The 15,487-nt window shown below is 37.9% G+C and overlaps 1 long non-coding RNA gene across 4 annotated transcripts in view; it reads left to right on the top strand.

The window, feature by feature from the left end:
• LOC110259422 overlaps positions 3,973–15,487 on the top strand; it is a 622,305-nt gene continuing 610,790 nt past the window's right edge. For all 4 annotated transcript variants that reach the window (XR_002341816.1, XR_002341813.1, XR_002341815.1 and 1 more), the window contains exon 1: positions 3,973–4,102. This is a non-coding gene — a long non-coding RNA (uncharacterized LOC110259422). The remainder of the gene's footprint in view (positions 4,103–15,487) is intronic.

The following is a 15,487-nucleotide window of genomic DNA, read 5'->3' as shown; positions in this document are numbered from 1 at the left end:
TGTAAGGAGGCTAGAAAACTGGTTTAAAAATGAGAAAGGCAAATCGCTGATGCCTTGGCTAGTGATAGAAGGAAGAGGGTAGGAGATAGAACACACAGAACAGTCAAGACCTGTACTCTGGGTTTGGGGGGCAAATGAGAAGGGAGCAGAAGTCATGCAAATTAGGAGTGCTGTCAAGGTATATTTAGAGGGGTAGAGGTGGAAAGCATGAGAATATCTTAACTGATGAGAGAGGTTCCAGTGGGTACTGTGATAAATCTAATGCATTGTTATATATAATGTATGTATATACATACATATACATGTATAAAATATACATGTATACACATAGGTGCATATAAACATATTTGAGTATGTTTCTATATTTTATATGTTTCATCATATCATCATATTTTGATTATATTAAAAGAATGAAATAACACATATGTGCAGTTTAAAACAGTGTGTAGATTATATTCAAGAGAATATGCTCTATCAGTGTGGGACTGTGAATCCTTGTCTTATACTCTGTATGTGAGAGAGAGGGGACTTGGAGCCTCACTTGCTGGCCTGGTAGCCAGGCCCTTACAGATTCCAGTCTCCTAAACAGTTCTTACTCCTACATCCTAGCACTCTGTGGTGTTGAAATGGAGTTGATTTGGTGGTCAGTAGAGCAGCACCAGCCACCTCATTGTAATTCCTCCTCTGTTATGAAAGCCTATTTCGGCTACAACTTCAATTTTCCATCACCTCGCATCTATTATGAACTTCACAGATCCCTAGAGACTTTTGTTCCTTTATACCTTCCTAAGAATGGAAAATGATCACCTCTGACTTTTGTACCTCCCAAACTTCCTCTGAGACTAGCGTAGAGGCTTGCAAAATCTCTGGAGGTTGGCGGGAGTGGAGTGGCTGGGTATGACTGGGATTTAATTTGCTTAGTACCTGTCTGTTGAGTCAGCCTAAAGGAAGGTGTACAGGAGTCCAGTTAGTGTCTCAGGGACTGTGACCCCTGAGCCTGATCTGGGTTGGAATCAGTGTTTTAAAATGCTCATGATAACCTTTATGATCTAGATTAAAGTAGGAATCTGGCCAGTGTGGACCAAGAAAGAAGATTGGTGAGAGATATACTATTAGATATGGTCCTAATCTAGTAGGACTGAAATGGCCCTAGGAAATCAAGGATGGCTCTAGCCATGAGAAAGGAAGGAGAGATACTTTCAGTGCTGAGGGACTGTGTTTCAAAGAATGAATGAATGTTGAGGACCTCTCCCAGGAGACCTTCCCACCAATTTAGGTCAGAAGTACTAGTGTTTCTGGCTGAGGAAGCAATGGCCAAAACACTGCCAAAGTTTGCTGGAGCAATCAACCTATGGGAGTTGAATGTCATCAGTACATTGCTGAGCATATCTAGGGAAGGCAGGAACCTACTCTGTCCTTCCGCCAGAAGCATCTTTAGAGGGCATTGTCTAATTGTGTGTGTATGTTTTCTCATTCTTTACATCTAATTGAAAGCAAAATTTTTAAGGTTTGTATGTGGGTTTTCTAGCAACACATACAGCATTTCCAAAAAGGAGGTTGGAATATGTAGGGAAAGTCATCTATGGCACAGAACCTAGCAAAGATAAGAGATTTAACTCCTTTAAGACTGGAGCATAGTGGGAGTGGGAGTGAATTCAGAAGTGTCTTCCTGTAGTTTCTTTATCTTTGGATGGTTTATTCTTGCCTGAGAAATTCTAAAAAGTTCCAGAGGTTTGGATCTGTGTTTTATTTATAGTTGGTATCTACACTTTTATTCTGAAATGCTCTGGCTCAGAGCTTGGAAGGAGGAGGATCTCAATAGCAAATGTACAGAAGTGAAAGCTAGAAAGAAAACTCATGACAAAGGCACAAGCATTTGCATTTCATGTTTGTAAATGGTTCACCCAAAGTAATGAAACCCTTTATGATTTTTCCTTATAACTTAAAACTGAAATCAAATCTAATCAGGACTGTCCTTAACTGCGTCCTTCAAAAATTTCATAAGGAATTTTTTTGTTTTCCCTAAAAGAGAGATGGAAGTATCTATTTGGATCAATTGTAATGGGAAGGAAAAATTAGTTAATTCTCTCTATATTGGGTAAAATTGGAGGTTGCTCTAAGGACAAATGCAGGCGAGTGGCATGCCAGGACTGCTTGCAGAGAAACACATATGCTTGGGTTCAGTGTTTGGCCTCAGGCCAAAGGCTGCAACTAACAGGAAAGTGTCAGCATCTCAATATAATTGCATGTCCCGGAGCCTATTATTGCACTAATAAAAATGCTTTTCAATAAATCTGAGAAAGGAAGAGAAAAAAAAAAACCCACCAGGAAGAAAAGAATTGCCTGAAATATTTTATTATATTTAATAAAATTCTCATTAATGGAAAGAGTAGCTTTCTGCTAAATAAATGTGCTTTAATTTTATTTTCTGATTAATTTGATTTGGTAGAAAATGCAAGTAATACTTTTTTTTTTCCAGTGTACTTTCTTAAGAGTAAAAGGCAAGTAGGCATCACTGTAGGCAAATGTTTTCTCAAGGAGAGGGAAGAGACAGGAGGACCAGGGCACTGGAATCTTAGAGTTTAGCTAGTAATTATGTCACTGATGTACTGAGTGACCTTGGACAAATGATTTAACCTCTCCATCCCCAAATGTAAAATTTAATGTTTCTTGCTTGCAAAATTCTATGAAATAAGAAGAATGTCAAAGGTATTTGACATGTGTACTATTATTTATAATGAGTGAGATAGAAAACACATATGCCCCATTAACAATGATCTTAATCACACACAGCCGTGAATCTGAGATGCTTTTCTCTTTTGGCATATTTCATATAAATTATGGATATTCAAAATACCTTTATGAAAAAATCCATGTGGGTATCCTTATAGGAATGAGTCCTAATAATGCTGGTATATGAATGTAATCTATAAAGATTTTTCCCTTTGTGCTTCCTATTTGAGAAAGAAACACAAACAAGAGGGATAACGATTAAATTTTGTTGCTCAATTACTATGGGCAATATTCACAATCATAAAGGGAAGGAAAAGAAAAATTTCTTTTATATTGAACTTGTCTATGAGCCAGATGTTTATATACATTACCTTTTCTCTTAGCGTTTAGGAAAATTTCTGGCACAGAGTAGGTGCTCGGTAAGTATTTGTTGAACAAACAAATGCATCTTTAAAAAAAATTCTCGGAGTTCTCGCCGTGGCACAGTGGGTTAAGAATCCAACTTCAGTAGCTTGGGTTGGTGCAGAGGCATGGGTTCAACCCCTGGCCCGGGTGCAGTGGATTAAAGGATGTGGTGTTGCTGCAACTGTGGCTCAGATTCACTCCCTGGCCTGTGAACTTCCATATGCTGTGGGTGCAGCCATAAATGAACAACAACAAAAAAATCCTCAAAATAACCTCATAAAACAAACCTTATCTCCATTTATGGAAGAGAGTAAGGATTAAAAAAAGTCTATGTATTTGAATAAGAGTACATAATTAGCAAATGGCAAAGCCAGAAACACTGATCTGTCCGACTCCAAAGCAAATGTTCTCAATAACAAGACTTTGGCAGCATTTTGATTAATAGAAGTTACTGTTCCAACGTTTATCAATTGTTATGATGACTTTATTGAGTGAGAAAGACGTCGACAGGATGAGGCTGTTACTGAATCAGGTTCCTTTGCCTGACACACAAGTCAAACGCTGAGACACAGAGGTTTACACCAGAGAAAGGGTTTATTTACAGGGTGGCTAAGTGAGGAGCCAGGAGAACAGAGCCCAAATCCTCCTCCCTGAAGGCTCATGATATTTATGGGATAAAGCTGAGGCATGGGGAACATGGAGAAAGCTAACTGGAGATAAGAAAAAGGTGAGGCAGTGATTCACAGCAGGTGCAAATAAACTATAGGCGGCAGGAGCAAGTCCTAAGCGTGGAGTTCTCAACCCTCTGAGGTCAAAAGGTCATGGGCAGACGCTGGCGCATGCCTAGTTGAAATGTTAGTGGTCCTAAACAGTCTTAACCGGCTCAAGCTGGAGCTGAGCGCTGCTGACTCCAAGTTTCCGAAAAACAACTTATTGTTTAGGCTGTGTGACATTTGGAAGACAGGTAAGTTTTTGTAAAAACAATTCCTGTGATCTTGATCAGTGAAGGCAGTTTACAGGTTTGTGGACCTAAACGATGACTACCCTCGTTCTCAAGCTCACTTTTGCACTTGAGACTCAATTTGGTTTACACCTTCCAGGCAAGCGCTGTTTCTGAGTAAAAGTGTGAGAGAAAGGGCGGTGTTGAACTCCTCTCCCTGGTCGAGGAGCTCATTGGCTGGCATGGCCTGTGTGGCATCTCATAGGCCTGGAAAGGGCCACAAGAACACTTCTCACACACAGCCATGGATATGAGAAGTTGATGAAAACGTGAGTCCTGAAGCCAATAAAGGTTCAGGTTCTCTTCTGAGCTGGGCAACTGGGAGGAGAAAAGAACAAGTGAGAGGAACATGGTTCGGGCAGATCCTGGATAGATGCTGTGGCTCAGGCCTGAGCTTTTCTGTCCTGGTGACTTTGGTAAATTGTAGGGGGAAGGAACATGTTTTCCCCTTTGTTGGTAGATGCTGTTTCTGCCTTGTTTGTTTGCTAGGTGTCATTTACTGCCTCTCTGTTTCCAGCCACCCCCCACTCCCCGTCTTTGTCCTGCTTTGTGCTACTGGAGTGGGAGCACTTTTGGCTAGCTGATATGGGAAGCTTTGTTTGTACAAAGGGAGCTTTCCCAGTGAGGGTCACTGATACCCCAAAAGGTGACTTCCTGGTCAGTTTTGCCGGCATCAGAGGTGGCTTCCTAGAGGTTCTTACCAGAACCCCAGGCATAGCTTCCCAGAAGCTTCTCCCATTGTCCCAGAGGAGAGCTTCCTCTTTGGCTCCCCAGAAGAGCTGCCCTCTAGGAACCTGCCTGCCAGTTGACTCCTCAGCCATCCAAAGACCACAGCCACACCACTCTAATGAGGTTTGACTCTCAGCCTTGGAGAGAGCTGTCTTCCAAATTTATTCCTTCTTTGAATACTTCGTCTTAGCCCTAGAGGTAGAAGCTACTTCCCATATCTGCTGGTCTCCTGTTCCATAGTATTTTCTTAGCCATTTGTTAGTCCTCTGTTACAAGCTAAAAATTCTTTCTACATTTTCTTTCTTCAAATTTCTGGCATGGTTTCTATTTCCCTACTGAACCTTGATCAATACACCAGCTTGCCCTCTAAAGCAGAGCCTGAGGCAGAGGCTTTTGTAAGAGTTGTTTATTTGGGGATAAAATCTGACAGAGCCAAGGACCAGGACAGAGGAGTGAAACAGGGAGGAGGAAAAACCAATACAATGACGTGTTATTAAGTTGGTCATGCAAGCAGGCAATGGGTTTTCAATCTCAAGGGCCCTTTCAAGAAACCTGTGAAATATATTTCAGAGTGGATAGGGGAAAGAATGATGGGAACATTGATCCATTGGCTTCCCTCTCCCATTGTTCAGAACGAAGCCCTGCCTCTCAGATTGCATCAGCTCCAGTGTGGTTGAAGCCTGCATGGAACTGGTTGCTGCTGCAGTGCTTGGAATAAGAAGTGAAGGGAACAGAATGTGTAAATTGGTGCATAAGGCATATTTGGTATGATTACCAAAATAAGAAATGGATATTTAAATCTTTTCTTGAGTGTCTTATACAAATTTAGCTAAAATTTCAGGGTGAGAAAATTAACTTAGTAATTCAAAAATGTGTGAGCTGCAGCTTGGTTCTTCCATTTAAAGTGTCTAGATCTAATAGGGGTGAGGGTGAGTGGGAGATCACCCCTGTATAAAATAAGCACTGACTTAGACGGTATGCAGGTGAGGTTAAATAATGGTATGTCACCATAGGAATTTACTAGGACATACTGCATCTTATTGGAGCAAGAGGTCCATTAGTACAAGAAATGGCATTATCTCTGCCAAAGCCAAAAGGTCATAGCAAGGAAGAGGATACCTCAGAAATTCAAAAAATAAGTCAAGTTGCTAAAATTTAGGGAGCAAATTAAAGCAAAGGCTGGAATTATTTGCCTGTAATTTTGTTATTCCTCAGGCTGTGGATATGATTAGAGAAAACTGTGACTGTAGGTGAATTCTGAACCTAAATAGGGGAAATTACGGAGGAAGAGTGATACCCTGTATTTGTTGCCTCTGCTAATAGACATCTCCTGGTTTTCTCCCATCCACTTTCTACTTTGCATCTCCACTCAGTCGGAGAGAGATGTCAGTGTCTTCTTTACTCTTCCTTCAAGTCACTTCTGACCTCATGCCTGTAACTTTCTACCGTCCTTATCATCTGAGGCCTGTGGTATTTTTTTTTTTCCCTACAAGTGGTCTTAATTTACTTCCATTTTCTGATCTATGAGCAAAAATTACAAGGCTTGTCAGTAATTTTGAAAATATTTGTACTTTTTGACTTAGAAATCTTCAAAACTACTTTTATTTTAGAGAAATATTTTTAAAAGCTTTAACAATTTTGAATTTTAAGAAGTGAGATTTTTACATGAATCATGGCAAAGAAGACGTACAGCTTTCTGAAAAATGGTTAATTTTCCCAAGTAAGGTACAGGTTAAGGGTGGGAGGAAATTGGAAACAAAATTTGGAGATGGCAATAAGAACAAACATTGTTTGAGAAAGTCAGCTTTTGTGTAAATGCCTTCATTTAATTTGCTTTGAAATAACATCAGACGGACATCATCTTAGATTTGTATCTGAAGAAACTGGTGGCAGAAGGGCATAAATAACATGCTCTAGGTCAAATCAGTCAGCCTTTCCTGGACAGCTATGTCCACAATCATTTCTTCCTTCTCTCACATCCCATTGAACTGTCTATAGGTAGGGTGTTTTTGGCCCTTCTGATATACTCAGACCTATACTGTCAAGATGTTATTAAGCTCAGTCTCATCAGGTTAAAGACAAGGAATATTTCTTGAATATCAGTAGTGTCTAGTGATGTTAAAAGCATGACCAGCTCTGAGTGGTGAAGGGAGAAAAGGATCTATTTCATGGATTAATGCCAGTTCTGTCACTTGCAGCTGGTGCCTATAGGGAAATTCAGTAATATTTTCTGTGTCTCAGCTTTATTATTTGGTAAAATGGGCATAATACAACCTGTCTGCTAGAGTTTTTAGGATGATTAAACCAGATGCTCTAGCCCAGCAGTTCCCAAAGCATGTTCTTTGGAATACCAATCCCCAAAGGTGCTCCTCTGCAAGAAAACTTGTTGCTTGAATCACTTTGTGAAATGTAGTGTACAGCATAAAATTTTAATGACTCACTGCCCAAATTAGTACATTTAGGAGTCTGGAAAGTTCAAGAAAGAAGGCTATTTGCCTTTTTTAACCAAGTGTTTCTTGCACTTATGTGACCAACTGTTCTTTTACTTAACATGCATTGAATAAGTAGAAGATGCACTGAGAATAACGCTTTGTGCAGCGTTTTGGTATTCAGATTTTAAGACTGAAAAGATTGCATGACCACTAGTTCAGATGGGAATTTGATCTAAAAATGTTATGAAATGAAAAAAAGCAGAGTACAGGTGTTTTAAAAAATGTATATATATTCCTATACTACATGGGAAGGGTGCAATAAACTATTTTAGTAATATGTAGTTTCCTCTGTGATGGTGTCTGTGGTGGAAGGGAGTCATAATATATAATTGCATTTAAATAATATATATTTGTGTTTATTTTATATATATAATATATACCCTTTTGTACTATTTCATTTGTTTACTATAAGCAGGTATTACTTGGCTAAAAAATAGTGAAATGGAATTGAGAGGACAAACTAAGAATGCACCTTAATTTTTGATATTTTTAATAGATTAAGACTTTAAGAAATCTTTCATGGTACTAAATTATTTGTTAACCATTACTTTTGTACAAAGGTATTTTATGATCAGCAGGCCAATCTCTTTGTGTTATGTGAACTTGCCAGTTTGGTAATTTGAATGTATGACAGTTTTTTTACCTTGTCATGTGCAAGCTTCAATAAAGAGGCTGATTTCCCAACTTAGAAGATTACCACATCCACATCTCTTACACTTCAGAAACTAGTGCTAGCGATCCTTAGTAATACGGAACTGTGGAAATACATTTACAATTGATTCTTTTAGAATACAGTGCTATCTTTGAGAATCTCAAAATAATTTGTGAAAATTTTAGTAGTTGTATGAGATTTCATATTTCCTGGCTTAAGAAGTTGAAACTACATTTAGGTTAATAGACTCATTCAGAAAGGTCACACTGTGGGATCTTACAGTTTCAAATCCAAAAGGTACAAAGTATTGTAAAGTACATCCTATACATCAATTTCTTACAAGGCAGAAGAGGTGGATTTGAATATGCAGTGATCGATAATATAAACAGGAAAGAAAGAAAAAGCTTCTGTTCCTATTCACAACATAAGGAAGGTAATTTGCAGTGTATTTCCAGTACATGAGGTACTTAAGCACATTTGGCAACACTTAGCAGTAAGTGGCAAATCATTGTTATGTCTCTCCTTACCTACACACCCTCATCCATCCGGTGTTGGGGCATTAGAACCATTCTGTGGCTCTTTCTGCTTGGTACTCTTGCCTGTTTTTTGATTTTTGAATTTTGCCTTAAATTGACTGGCTTAATTCTTAAAAGTTGTTCCTTAGGGATAAATGAAAGCTTCTGTTTTCATTCCTAGTGGGGGAAGAGGAATAGAAATGGCCGCTTATTTTACCAGTATCCACCCATCCTTCCTCTGCCCATCTCCCTGGTTCATTCTTCATTATCGATAGACCAGTGGGCTCCACCCTCCAATCTCTAGCTAGAAAATTCACCATTTCTAAGTTGAGTGGAATTTCCTGTTTGATATCTATCTAAAAATATAGTCAGAGGGAAAGAAAGAAGAGGAAGTTAAGCATTTGCTCTGAGGGATAGTTGTTCTTCAGAAGTGGCAGATTAGCATTTAAACCAATAAAGGAGAAAACAGAATAGCAGTTCAGGTACTTTTCTAGTCCTCTTTCTTGTTCTTTCCCAATGCCCACAATTTGAGAGCTGGTAGACAAAGAATATTTTTACTTACCCTAAACCCTCACTACCCAGGAACAGGGTGCTAAAAGCATGAAGGCGGATATCAGTAATCAGATGAAGTTTGTAGTATTGGGAGCAATCTGATCTTTATTCCCCACAGTTGTGAACATTTATTGGACAATTATAAATCTCTACCAATGTTAAGATGAATCTTGATTGATATTTAAACATTTTAGAAAACTGTAAAGCAGAGATATGTTAAAGGTAACCTTTATTAATTTGTTTTACCATTAGTAACTCCTTTAACCATCATGTCCACCGAATGAGGTAGGTACTATAAATATTACTTCCATCTTAGGTAAGGGAAATGAGGCATAGAAAGGTGGAATAACTTGCCTACAATCTTGCAGCAAGTGAGTGATGAAGATTGGGTTCCAAGCAGGCTAGTTCTGTAACTTGTGCTTCTAAACAATTGTATAATGCAACATAGTCTCTTAATGGATGTAAACAATTCTAGCTGTAAGAAAATATGGTTTTACATAATATTTGCATATTTCACTTGTTGGTTCTATGTACCACAGAATCTTAGAGAAGGGAGAATTTAGGAGTGTGGTAGTGAGAACTAATACAAAAACCTGCTAAGTGCCAGGCTGTTGACATGCATAAAGAAATAAAGAAAGCAACTGTTGGGATACTTTGGTTGGCTTAGGGGTCAGCAAACTTTTGCTGTAAAGGGCTAGACAGTAAATATTTTAGGTTTTTTGGGCAATATGTCTCTTTTTTTGTCCCGCTCCCTCCACTCTTCCCCCCCCCGCCGCCGTCTTCCTCTTTTCTGCTGCTGCTTCTTCCTCCCCTTTTCCTCTTCCTCCTCTTCTTCCTGTATCATTTAAGATGTAAAAATTATTCTTAGTTTGGAAGAATGCAAATTATATTCAGCTCTTGGGTCATGCTTTTTCCACTCAGCCTCAAAAATTAGGCTGCACTTGCTTGTGCGTTGAACTGTAGGAAAAGTTTCAGAAGGCAGTTCATCAGTTTCGGTTCCACTCTGCCGACTCTCTGAGACCCTCTTTGTATTGGATTTGTCTTTAGGCTTCTTGCTTGATCATTGCAAGAAGGCTGTGCAGAACAACTATGGTTTCATGCTTCCTATTCATTCTTGAAGGATAGTATGATGTGGAAGAGAGGGCCTCTGCTAATAAACACAAAGCACAAATACGGAACATCACTCTGATTGGACAGTCTTCATATTGTTTACATCTTAAAGTGATTCCTGAGACCAGGAATTTATGGCATTGATTGGCTTAGGTACAAGTTGGGTGAATCCTCCAGAACTGTACAGCAAGGAAGATGGGGTTATTGCCAACTCATTAGTCTGGAATGGGTCCTGAGAATCTGTATTTTTAATGATTTCCCAGATGATTTGATGGTTTGTGGTCAATGGACCACATTTTGAATAATGAGATTTATCTTAACCTAAAAAGCATAACTATTAAAACAATGTGTGGTTGGCATAACATATTTTGGGGATAGAATCACAATGTCTAGAACTTTTAAAATTGCATTTTCTATAACTATTGAAAATAAGGCATGGACAGTGTGTAGGCTAGAATAAGGATATGAATAATAGCTATTGCCAAGATGGTAGAGTAAGAGATTTTTTTTTTGTAATAGGGAAAAATTTGGAACTCCTAGGCCATTCATGGGAAGGTAGAAATAGATGGGGGAGAGGAAGCCAGTAAGAGAGAAAATGTATGAACCGACTTATGTAATCACATTTTACTTATGAATGCTTGTGAAAACAGAAATAAGTATACTGATTTTCATATGGAGTGAGGCAGAGGTAAAATTTGGGGAAGCCAGAGCCTAGAAGACAAGGGGTGCCAATGTGTATAATTGCCTCAGGGATTATTGGAAGTCTTAGAAGTTCCAGTTCAAAGGATTGCAGAGTTCTCACAGCCCAGGGAAAGCCACCCAAATTTTGACATGCTAGTTATACGCAGTATTTTATTAATCACTGCAGCGACTTTGTGAGTTGGGTATTATCCTTGATTTTAAACTGAGGAAACTGAAACTGAGGTGTTAAAGAATCTGCCCAGGGTTTCACAGAGAGCAGGTTAGGAATTTTAGTCCCATTTGGTCTAACTATAAAATCCGAAGCTCATTTGATTTCACTAGTCATTTTCCTCCCCAACTGAGCAAAACCTCTCAAAAACCTTTCAAAAAATCAAATAGTAAGTGGGTCCCGCTGTGGCTTAAGATGTCTCTATGAAAGATTTGGGGGTAACAACTTGTTTGCAGGTATGTTGAGGCTTGGGGTGTGTCTTATTTACTTAGGTTATACATTTATTTGAGGTGACTTTTGGGGAGTCAGAGAAATCCCCTCCAACCTGCTCTTTCATGATGTCCCTTTGTGGGCCCTCAGTACATAACAAAGTTGAGCTTCTCACTTGCTATCACTGAAATGTTTCTAAGGATACTTAAAAAACCTACTCAAATCCAGAGATTTAAAGTGAACTGTTCAGGGTAACGTGGCATTTTAACAGCAGAATGACTCTAAAGATTATGAAACTCAAATGCTTAGAGAGGGATTAATTTTTTCTATTTGTGTTTAAAGTACAAATAAAAAGATAATTGCCTCAACTGTTGAAGTATTTTGAGGTTTGTGGAAAGTAGACTATTTAATTAATTAATTAATTTTTTGGCTACACCTGCAGCATGTGAAAATTCCTGGGACATTGATACTGGGCCTGTGGACCTGGGCCACAGCAGTAACTTTGCCAGATCCTTAACCTGCTGTGCCACAAGGGAACTCTGAAAGTAGACTATTTTAGATTTAGAACTTGCTTTCTTTATAGAAGCAGGATCAGATAGTGCATAATGGGATGTACTTTCAGATTTTCCCTCAGTATAATAGTTTTATTTTTTATTTTATAATTTTTTGTTATATTATTGTAGTTCTAAAGATTTGGTTAATGTTTTATCAGAACAATGTTACTTTTCTTTAAATATTTGATATTACATAAGCAACCACATTCTTAGTTATAACTACTACCACATAGAGGGGGCTTTTTTTTTTTTTTTTGGTCAGCAGAATATGTATCTGCATTTAGATTAAAATCATTGACAGTTTAAAAGAAACTCACTTTACATAAGAATTTAAAAAAATATATTACTTAAATTAAATGACACGTGCTTCTATGTTGTTTTTGATTTTATAACAGTTATATTGTTGTTAATTTCCAGTAGGGCCTTGTTCTAAAAGTATCATTTAAAAAATATTGAAGAATAAATTCATCTGAATTCAGTACTGACTCTGCCTTCTATTAGGCTTTTAGCCAAAATGTGACTCACTAGGGTGAATACAGTAGCTGGAGCAATATAATAGCTTCACCCTTAGAAATCCTTTGGAGTAAAATGGTAACCACAAGGGCAAAGGGGCATGTCTTGACAACAGTGCCTTTCATTGGTGCAGACGGTCAACTAAAGGACAACATACAACGTTACAGGCTAGATCTACAATTCTAATGGTTCAGCTATTTGGCAGGAAGCATCATATACATAAAAACTCGTGAGACTAAACTAAAAAATATTCATGTTCCCCAAATCTTATTTCCCTAGATAGAAAAAAAAAAAAAACCCAAAAAACAAAAGACAGATTATAAGGAGAGGGAGAGAGGTGGAAGGAGGCAGAGAGACAGAGAAAGAGAAAGAAGAATGGTGAAGAGGGTAGGGGAGGAGGCTGGGGGCAGTTGTCATTGGTTTGGACTTAGTAAGGTTGTTCAAAATTATTTTTCTTCATCACAGTTTAATTTGTATCCCTGAGTTCTGTTTTTCCTCACTTCTCCCCACCCTCATCACCAGAATAAGCAGAGCGCTATCTCTACTGTTGAGTGAAAAGTCACATAAGCTCTCCTCTAATACTTCCTCTGGAAATCATTCCTTTTTAAATTATTGAATTAGGCATTCTTATTTTTGATAATTAGGAGAATGCTATTCATTTTTTTTTCAGATATATTTGCAGCTATAGTAAATGAGCGGACTACCTTGCTAGTAATAGAGTATGTACTGAAAGAGCACAAGCACTTTCTGTTTGAAACTTTTAGTCCCAAATACTCATTTGTATAACCCCTACCGAGGAAGATAAATACAGTACATCATCCACATATGCAATGAATAGGCAATTTAGGGGTTGTCTGTTTTTTTAATATCTCGATTTACAGTTTCAAGTTTTCTTGTTTTCTGTAGAATCAAATATAATGCATATGATATAAATCAAATATCAGTCCACACAAAGTGATAGAAGGACATATCACTTTAAAAGGCTTTTCCCCTTGGAATAGAGCCAAGACTGGATGTAGTCACATACCTACAGTTCCCAAAACACATGACTTTTCTCCTCATTTCATTCTATGCTGAAGAGAATCAGAGTATGTCCCCTCAAAATATGCTACTTTGGCATAAGGATTATTTTGAACTGAAGGAAATTAAGAACAGACACAGGAGAAATTATCTGCTTTCCCCATTTCTACATAAAAGTAGGACATAAATTTCCCTTTGTGAAGATATGTCTCCCCCCCTCATCCCCTCTCCTGTAACAGGAGCAGGAGAACAACCTTCTCACTGGAGGCAGAAAGTGGACTTGGAGATGAGTCAGTACAACAAGACTTACCAACAACACTTATCTTCCATTATTTTCCCTCATAGATTTACATTCCTGCAATTTATCATCCCTAGAAGCCCAAATTCCTTTTCCTTTGTCTTCTCACTTCTCCACAATTTATTGCCCTTTGTTAGCATGATAGATGAGTATTTAGTTCTAACCACTCCTTCGAGTTTACATGTGTGTGTGCTCACTTTGTGTGTAAATAAACTTTTTTCTCTGTTAGTCTGTCTTTTATTAGTTTAATTCACAGGGCCTGACCAAACCTAAGAGGGTAGAAGAAAAGTTTTACAATGCCTGTCTGGAAAACTCTGATTTCTATGACACAGGAAATTTTGCTACTTACTAGTATTGAATAACTCTATGTGATTTGCTTGTCCAATGTAAAACTCAAGTTATGATAAATTTGTCACTAATTATATAGTTTTTAATTAAAAACTAAAAGGAAGGCTTAGTACTGTATTTGATTAATTGAAAGACTGTGTATAGAGAAATAAATTTTTTTCCTATGTTAAGGTCTTTTTGTGTACCACTTCACCCCCCACCCAACTTGCAACTTGCCATCTTGATTATACTTGTCAATAAGATATAGCAGATCATTCACCAAAGAGACGGTGAGTAGGTGAATCTAATGTGAAGAATGAAGTGTAGATTAGTAGTTGGAGAACTGGGTTTTGTTTGATTGCTTCTGATGGATTCAGGGAACTGGACAGTGTGATCTAGAGGTAAGGGACAGGATTTGTATCCAAGAGCAGGGGGGTGGTGGTGATAGGGGCTGAAGTTCAAGGGGAAGAGGCAATCTACAAGCATGGCATCTCTTCAGGAAAATGAGATAGGTAGAGGACAAGGGAGTGGATTGTGAGAAGTCAGGAGTTCTGAGAGTGCTGAATAGTGGTGTCAGAGGGTGGAAGGCAGGTTTGGAGAATAACGGAGAGAAAAAGTAGGCCTGTGGCTTGGACTAGTGTGCTGAATTATTGTAATAAGTTATAAACAAGGATGACACATGCTAATCAAGGTCCTATTTCCTGTTTAATGTTGAACACATTTCTTTTTTCATGAACATTTATATTTCAATTCAGTTTTCATCTCTGTAAAAAACAGATTACTAAGTCTCTTTACAATTTCATTCAGGATCTGAGTTGATTTTTTTTTATATAAAGGAGGGATTCTTTTTTTCTTTGTAAATTCAACTAAATCATTAAAATAGACTAAATAGAGAAAGCATAGAGTAGACAGAAATCTAGCTGGCAAATACCAGATTTAATAGTGCTTAAAGGAAGGAAGATTCCTGTTATTTTTTGATTGCTTAGGGCAGTATTTCTCAAAATGTGTTCCAGAGGAACACTTGTATACAATAAAAAGTACTCATTGAGAATACATAGAGCTCTTTAATTCAAGACTTCTCAGAACCATTATTTTGTTAAGTAGTATTATATTCAGTAATAAAATAATTTTTTGAGGTCATTTATATCTTGAAGATTTTTTTTGTCTGCCCACTGCATATGGAAATTCCTGGGTCAGGGATTGAGTTTGAGCTGCAGCTGACAATGTCAGGTCCTTAATTTGCTGCACCACAGTGGGAACTCCCCATCCTGAAATTTAATGGAGCTATTAGAATCATGTTAATCCAATATAGGATCAAGAGAGGATAAGAAGTTATTTTTAAGTGATTTTTTTCTCCAGATAATTATTTCCAGGAGAAAGCATCAGGAGGATAACTCCAGGCATTGAATGATAAATTACTTTAGCTCCTGTTGAAGTCATAGATAGATCAATAAGTTGGGGAGAGAT

This window comes from Sus scrofa, chromosome 2 (assembly GCF_000003025.6).
Source record: "Sus scrofa isolate TJ Tabasco breed Duroc chromosome 2, Sscrofa11.1, whole genome shotgun sequence".
In the NCBI taxonomy this organism is placed as follows: Eukaryota; Metazoa; Chordata; class Mammalia; order Artiodactyla; family Suidae; genus Sus; species Sus scrofa.
Note: the sequence above shows the minus strand (reverse complement) of the source record. Positions and strands in the feature narration are given on the sequence as shown.